Source organism: Urocampus carinirostris, chromosome 14, assembly GCF_059441175.1.
Source record: "Urocampus carinirostris isolate Australia breed hairy pipefish chromosome 14, RoL_Ucar_1.0, whole genome shotgun sequence".
Taxonomy (NCBI): Eukaryota; Metazoa; Chordata; class Actinopteri; order Syngnathiformes; family Syngnathidae; genus Urocampus; species Urocampus carinirostris.
The window spans coordinates 16,535,369-16,543,896 of NC_142362.1; the positions used below are offsets into that span (position 1 = coordinate 16,535,369).

Sequence of the window (8,528 nt, forward strand, 5' to 3'; positions counted from 1 at the left end):
CTGTCAACCACAGCAAGTTGTTCTGGTCCTGAGGCAGCAAAGCAGCCCCAGACTATCAAGCTGTCCCCACCATACTTTACTGTTGGCATCATGTTCTTTTGGTCAAATGCCATGCCATTTTTAGGCCAAATTTAATGGGCTGCAAACCTTTCACGTAGAGCCAGATAGCCCTAGATTTTTTTGGGTGCTCTATTAAATGAAATCAACACTTGAAAGCTGTGTTTTATATTTCCTCAGGTGTTCTCTGTGTCATGCTTAAATTGGTTTGATGATCTGAAACCTATAAGTATGCAGAACACACAATTCAGGAAGAGGGCAAATACTTTTTTCAAGGAAGAGAAGAAGCAGACGTTTAGCCAATCAGAATGTAGATTGCAATGCACGATGCAAAACCGTCATAGGTAAACTTTATTATAGCGAGGGTTCACAGGATAGAGCTTTTACGGCTTTGCCAACATTAAAATTCAAGTTGCAAAAAATGCTTTATGTATACTTTAAACACAATTGTGAGCTCATTAGCTTGTATCAAATGCTTTTTTTTTCATTTAAAAATAACCTGCTGCACGGCCAAATCTGATCATATACAGTGAGGGAGCATGTGTGATAGGAGTGTGAATAAACCAGATATAGAAGAGGGGAAGGGGCGTCTCTGGAGGCCTCCACACCAGTGCTCACACGGCTGCTGGGCACGCTACACACACACACACCAGAGAGCTTATTTACCCAGCAGCCCCAAAAGAAAGCTGGGCCCCGGATCTTATTTACTCCGAGCCTGGGCGGCTATCAGGTGCTGAGGGGATCTGGCCGCCAGTGAAAGCAAATACCCCAGATCAAACCCAAATGTAGTGGAAGGAAAAAGGGGCACTGAGCCAAAGTCTTGGTTAAGAACTAATGTTTACTCTGTGCTTTGCAAAGCTATATGTGGACTCAATTTCCAGGACTCCAAATTGACACATCAGTTCTTCATCCCTCACTATCTTTTGTAATAAGATCCCCTTTTAAAATGAAAAACATATATTTATGTCATTCACCTTTTTCCCCCAGATATTTTTCTTGGTTCGAAAATAACAGATTTTAAATGGCGTCTTCAAAATATTGACTTTTTTTTCCGATAGAGTCCGGATTCTCCCGGAAAATATTTTTCCTCTGATTGTTTAGTTCCTGATATGTGGGCGTTAAGTGCCGTCGGCAGTTTTCTACCTAGCAACAGTCAACGTACAAAGAGGAATGTTCAGATCATTATCAAATCAGCAGCAATCGTTGCTTTTTAAAATATACCATTTGTAGTGTCTTTTATAAGCACACTAGCTCCAAAATGGTTGGACGTTGCTTATATTTTTGTTTGTTCAATTTAATTTTTATCGTTTGTGTTTTGGAGTGGTTTTAGCAGTGCTACCAAATACTATGAATCTTTTGTAATTCATAACACCAGTTAATAGTAAATTACACAATGCACATTTTCTATGAAAACATTGAAAATACAAACAAGTCAAGCAAGCTAAAATGAGTTTGATGACCCACTTGCGTTGCGTTTCTCACCAAAGGAAAAGGGGTCAGTAGCCAAGACTGGAGAGCAAAAATATGGTCGTGGGCGTAAGCGAGTCGTAAGCCAGGAAAGGAGAGTAGACGTGGTCTGGGACAAAAAGAGGTCGAAAGCCGGGACGGGAGAGTAGACGTGGTCAGAATCAAAAATGGGTCGAAGCCGGGGGACAGACAGGAGCAAAAAACAGGTGGGAGCCAGGGTCGAAAAAGGCTTGCCTAGTGTTAACTGATGTTCGCAGACGGACTAACAAAACGGGACGGATAGGAGTGGGTTTAATTAGGGACAGAGAGCCAATCAGAGTCTGAAGCAGTTGGCGCCAAAGGAGCTGGCACAGATGAAGCATATGGGTAATCATGACATTTGACACCCCTGCTCTTTAGCTACTGAGCTAATTTCCAGTTTTTTGTTCACTTTTTTTTCGTTTGTGCATCCCTCTCTCTCAGATCACAGACAAACAGTCAAATCAAGTCACATGAATTTGTATATCACAAGATGTTTCAAAGGACTGCACAGGTTTCAATGACACCATCCCCTGATCTGATTTTGGCTAACCTGCATTGGCTCCCAGTTAGCCTTAGATGTGATTCCAAGGTTCTCTTAGTATTATACAAAATCATACATGGACTTGCTCCCTCTTATTTTTCAGATCTGATTTGCCCCTATGTCCCGGTCCGAAGCCTACGATCTGAGAGTTCCGGTTTTCTGGTGATCCCAAGAGCAAAGAAGTGTTCTGCTGGTTCGAGAGCGTTCTCCATCAGGGCACCGGTGCTGTGCAATGCTCTTCCCCTTGAGATCCGATCTGCAATCTCAGTGGAAATGTTTAAATCTAAGCTTAAGACTCACTTCTACTCCATAGCATATGAATAACCTACTCTTCTCGTCGGCTGAAAAATAGTCTGTGTAATATAGTGTAATAATCTGTGAAGCCCTTTGAGACTCTTCGTGATTTAGGGCAATACAAATAAAAATGACTTGACTTGACTTGACTTGACTTGATCTTAAACCAACATGCGGGCAAGGTAAAACTTAAAACCTGAGCACGAGGAAAATAAGAAACCTTGGGAAGGGGCCTCACAAATGTAATCCCCCTCCCAGGATGACCAGGGTGCAATAGATTTAGCATTGAGTAACAGTACACGAAACATAGTGAACATCAAAAGAAAACAATACATAACATAAAGTGAATGATAGCAATGACGCCTCAAGCCTGTAAAATAGTCCAAGGTGCCCATAACAGCAACGACGCAGCTTCCCATCTCTGCCGGCTGGTCGATGAAGGCGTTGACATCCTTCAGGTCCAGACGCTGGTCCGCTGACTCATCTCAAATCGTCCTTCTCCTTCATATCACCACCAGCCAGGCAGTCAGAAAAAGACAGGACAAGACAAAATATGAGGTGGGCATCAATCATAAGCTTTTGAATAGAAGTCTATCTTCATAAAACTTCTACTGAGGTAGCAAATCTTATCTCCGAAAGCAGAGCATTCCACAACACAGAGTCCCAGACACATTTTTCCACGTTATGCATAAAACAATAAAAAAAATGATTATGACGCGAGGGGGCCTTTACCCAAACGATAACATAAGCATATGTCTAGACGGCGGTAAAGTAGATTTTTCTTTTAAAACCGGCACTGCCACCGGCCTTGAGGATCAGACATAATGTCTAAGAGGGGGTTTCTAGATGAAATACGGGATTCGGTGGTTGGGAGGGGGGCAGAGAGGGATCGGCCGCTAATGACGAGCTCTTATGCATCAGTGCACTTACTAATGAGCTTCCAGGGAGAGGCTGGCAGAGCCTGAGCGAAGGCTGAGCTGGGCTGCGAGAGGCCTGGGCCATCACTTCCCCGCTGTGATCCTTGCCTTTCCACTCGCGAGGAGTCTCGGCTCCCAGCCACTAATGAGTCTTGGAGGGGGGGAGAAATCCGGGCTCCGTCCACCTGCCAGCCTTCACAGCCGGGCCTGCTGCAAGACAGTAGGGGTCAGATGCATTCCTGAGCTCTTAATAATTTACATCATATTGATTTCTTCACCGTTAGACATTCTCACCTGCGCGGGCCACAGCGGCTAAGCAGCAAGCTAACCGCGCCGAATCTGTGCAAAATCGCTCCTCTAACGGTCAGCAAAACCAAATCTCTGTCGCAAAGTTAGCCCACCTGAGACAATGAGCCCGGTCGGAATGTGCAAAAGCGGCTGAATGGAAATGAATTATGCAGTTTGCATTCGACTTAACCTCTAATCAGACTCGGGGAGGAGGACATTAATATTCCCGCTCTGTCAATAAGATGATCTGTATACTCCGTCCTTTAAATATTCATCAGCTTTGAACACAGCTCTGATTCATAATTTAAATGGTATGAATGTTACATAGGTGTGGTGCCGAGAAGAACTTTCACACTTAAGGTTGACTTTTAACACCTTCTGTCTCTTTTTTGTGGCAGACCGGCTTCGAGGATTGTCTGTTCCCTAGATGTCCAACCGTCTGGTGGCTTGACGGTCAGCTGTCAATCTGTTGTCGTTTGTCTTTGTGGCTTCGTATTCTATCCACTGTTCAAATGTAGCAAATTTGGGTGGTCACTAAATAATTCTAACAAATACTCAATTGACCAATCAAATTGCAGAGGTGAGTTCATTCGTTTAAACTCATCTCGCCTTCAAAGAAGCACCACATAGGTTTTTTAGATAATTTGATCAGGAAAACGGATGAAAACCCTAGTTAATTTAAAAAAAAATTGTCTACACAATAATTTGTTCTTTTAACTGCTTTTGAAAGTACAGCATACTTTAATCAAGGCTCACACTCCCTCGAATTTAAGGAATTTTCTTTACTAATCATCTACAGAAGAACCTTACCCAAACAATGATAGGGATAAGAAAAACAGAAAAGAATATAGGTTGGGATATTATCTGGCACCATTAAGATTGAGATACATCATAGTTGGCTTTAGGGCCGCAACAACTAATCGATAAAATGGATTAAAATCAATAATTGAAAGTGTTGGCAACTAATTACGTCATCGATTCGTTGTATCAAGTGATTTATGAGCCACCAAGTACGTTAAATCAATGCAAATAAGAGTGCTCACAATTCCGTTGTGACGCTCGGATTTGTTAGTACTGTACCGGTTTGGTCAGGAACGGGGCGCCAAATCCTAAATATTGAACATTGCATGACAAACAAAATGGGCATTAAATTTTGGACTTTGTAGTGTTTGACTGTTTTAACATTTAACAGTGTTTAAGGGAACAGACAGTGGTGCAAAAATACAGAAAAAAACCCAGCAGAAAACATGTCAATAAAATGAAGTAAAAATAAAAATAACTTAATAAACTAATTTTTAACTCTACCTAATTCTTGAGCATATATCATTATCGTATTGGGAGTATTTATCGTATTCCAAAATCTAATTTTGTTTTTTTTCCTCCTTCGCGGAGGACCATGCACTTACTTTTACTTACATTTTACTTGTACCTGATTAATATTTTTTCTGAAGTAACAGTACTTTTACTGGAGTAGCACACTTAGCGCTGCAGTTCGGCGCTGGAATGCACACTTCGGCGTCAGAGTCATATTATTCACATAACTCTATTATAAAGATCAAACCATTAGTTTAATTCCAAGTCACAAAATCTAAAGATATTTTCATCCTCAGTGTCACAGTAGAAGATGCGCTGCTTCCTCTTTCCACCTCTATTCAGCTATTTCAGCTTCTCGCCAATAGCTTACAAGCTTGACAAACCTCCTTTCTGCTCTTTAGCCACATCTTTAACTATTTGTATCTTGCAGAATATGATTTTCTTTTTGGTGCCATTTCAATCAGTTCATTCCGTTGCACTTTGACGAAATGCTCACTTCGGCGCTGAAGTAAAACTTCGGGTTTACTCCCTTAAATCAAGTTAATCTGTCGGGTTTGGGATTATATAATTGTGGGCTTGGGTTGCGGTGGGCAGGAGTTTATAGGCCCAATCTTATCTCTAGTTAGGGCTGATTATTCATCCTGGCATTCTTTAAACAATCGTTAATAAACTCACCCTTTTTGAGAGATTTGCAGTGCTTGTCGATCAGCATCGCGACCTTGTCCCACTTTTGTAGAATTTTCATTTTACTTGCTTGTGAAAAAGCACCGCTGTGCCATTTGTTTTTAGTTAGCATGTTTTGTCTGGCAGTGCCTCTTGATGTCATATTCTTCGAAAACAGCCACAGTCTCTTGGCAATGAAGGCAGCGCAGTTGTTTCGGATTTTGACGGAAAAATACCCAAATTTCCACTTGTCCTGGAAGCGGCGGCCCTCACAGTCAACTTTCGTTTTTTTATTTACATTCACCATATCTGAAAAGGAGTGGGCTTACATTTTCACAGAAAGTCTAGGGCAAGCTGGCCAAAGGACTACGGCCATCGTCGAGTAAAATGTTGATTTTTTTTTTTGTCATTATGTACTTTATACAGCATTACTGATGGGCCACATATTATCAATTTTATGACAGAGGCTGCTGGCCAGTAAAGATTTAATCACGGGCCTTATCGTCCCGAGCCGGACTTTGGACATGCCCGACTTACACAGCATTAAACATTTGTTTAGGGATAATTATCAGGATGATAGTTGACGAACCGATAATGTCCAAATAAGACATCTGGATAGGAAATAAAGACCCGATAATTGGCCAGTCGGCGCCGCCCTATTACTCAGCTAGCCTAAAATACTTGTTTCAAAAGATTTTAAGCGTTTTTGTTCCTCAGTATAACAAATATTTCATTTTCTAAGAAGAAATTGTGCAAGTACATTGAGTTTTGGTTTGGTTTTAGAATGTTTTATTTTCTATTTTGTTGCCAATTAAAATGAGATTGACAGCTTGTTTATTAAGATTGACAGTTTTCGACAAAACGTGTGTCAACACGATGTATTATTTTTCTGCACTAAACGAAAACATAGTGTACTATACATATATTCATGTTTTGTATTCCTTTAGCAAATTATTGCTGCTATAAATTCATGTGTGCTGCTATGCGAAACCTCTACAGCCGTAAGTGGCTATTGGCCCGGTGAGGCATTTGTACTTTTATTTTTTTTTTTTTTTTTTTGCTACTAATGAGTAAAACCAAGATAATGCCATTTGAAAAGAATGACATATGAATTTTGGTTAACTAAGGCGTGCGTGCCATTCGGTGTAGGAGCCCTGGTATATAATGTTAGGAAGGGACTTATTTTCACATGATGAACACACTGTAGTAGCTATATGTCAGTGTTGTGGTGCTCATCAAAATATCTTTATAGTTTGCTCTAACAAACAAAGTAACAATTGATCCATCAATTCATTGATAAAGTCAAGCTGGAGTCTCTACAACACTAATTTTTTGAGACTTGTTTACCGTAGACGTATAATATTGTGATATAAAAAATTATGTGAATGTATGTTTTCATTTTTCCTCTAACTATAGCATGCAGTTTGAATTTTTAGCAATATTGGTCTTCAGAGGGAATATTTTATTGGTATCAGTACGAAAAATCGATCATTGTGCATCTCTATTTTTTTTTTAGTTTTGTCTGTCTATCCATCTGTCTTTTACCAGTCAAAACTATTTAACCTTTTATCTCTATTGGTTTTATTTTGGAAAGCAAAGTGTTCTTTTCCTCAACGACTTCAATTTCCCTGATTCAATCAATTTTACTGCTGATTGCAGCCGAAGTTGACACAAAAATCCAATTTCAAACAACCTCAATTCTGTCGAAATGCTTGCAGGGATTTATGACAAAGAATTCACTATGTGCACTCGTATTTTTTTTAGGTATATTTCCCCTTTTATTATACTCCAGGCATTTCTGATTATTTAGATTTGTTTGTCAAACAATTTAGTACAACTTTAACTGACATTTTTTATATCCGATGAAATTGTCTTCTGTACAGTAAAAACCTGAGATGGACCAGATTTGACTGCAGTAAGGTTATGATGAAAACATAAAACGTAAGCTAATTGAAGCAACCTCCACCGAATACAAGGTTCACAAATGAAGCATGGCTTTTTTTTCCATAATGCACGAAAGCTTTCAAAGAATGAAGATTGAACACTTATTCGGAATTTAATCGATTACATTGCCCCAATGCCTGTTTTTTATACTAAATATTCTGTCCGTTAACATGACAAAGTGCAGTGTTTACTGCCATCTAGTGGCCAATCAATGCATCTTTAGTTCTAAAACCCCATTGATAATTCTAATAATATCGTAGGTCTCATGACATTTGCGTATTCATTATCTTAATCGTCTTTCAATGGTTTCTGATTTTTTTTAAAATCTTGATTGTATTCCGAATCCGTCGAAGTTAAACGTATGGTTAATGTTGTGAAAAAATAAATAAAACATTGAATCTCCAATAATAATTTTCAGAGAGCATTTTTTTGCAACCCCCTGAAAAGAATAACATAAAATAGAACTAACAAACCAGTGAATATACTGCAAAGTAATCATGTACCTGGTTTGGACAAAAATGACGCATATTCTATATATTTAAACTGCATTTTCTTCTGCATATATTCTGCATACCAAATCATTTTGACATCAGAATTTAAATTTCAAATATATATATGTCATCAAAATTAGTAATGAAAATTTCGAATGTACAAATCATAATTTATTTCCCTGGTTGCAGTCAATTTTAATGTATTAATATAGACATCAAACCTTTTGCTGTGCTATAACCTGGACATGATGGCCCCCTTCCGGTCATAAAATGTAACTGACTGAATAAACCAGTCAGCGCTTCCGTCTCCTGCTTCCTGGGAGCTCGTCACTTCCCGCAGAATATCGCGATATCTGCTGCGGTTTGTTTGCATGGTCTCGTTGATTATCTGTGGTCATTCCTCAAGGTAAACATTACACTACTGGCCTGTAAATTTAACTAACTGTCATACTAATTCGACATAATAATAAATAGTCAAAATCAAGTCCGTTGCCCTGAAAATTTAGAGGCTTGTTGATGTTTTAAAAATTA

The 8,528-nt window shown here is 39.3% G+C and overlaps 1 long non-coding RNA gene across 1 annotated transcript; it reads right to left on the reverse strand.

Annotated features, from left to right (window-relative positions):
* Positions 1-456: 456 nt before the first annotated feature.
* On the reverse strand, positions 457-8,260 carry LOC148352798 (uncharacterized). The gene is made up of 3 exons (XR_015852705.1): positions 8,219-8,260; positions 3,311-3,507; positions 457-2,881 (listed from the first exon to the last, which is right to left on the reverse strand). It is a non-coding gene; the product is annotated as an uncharacterized LOC148352798 (long non-coding RNA).
* Between the last annotated feature and the right edge of the window lie 268 nt (positions 8,261-8,528).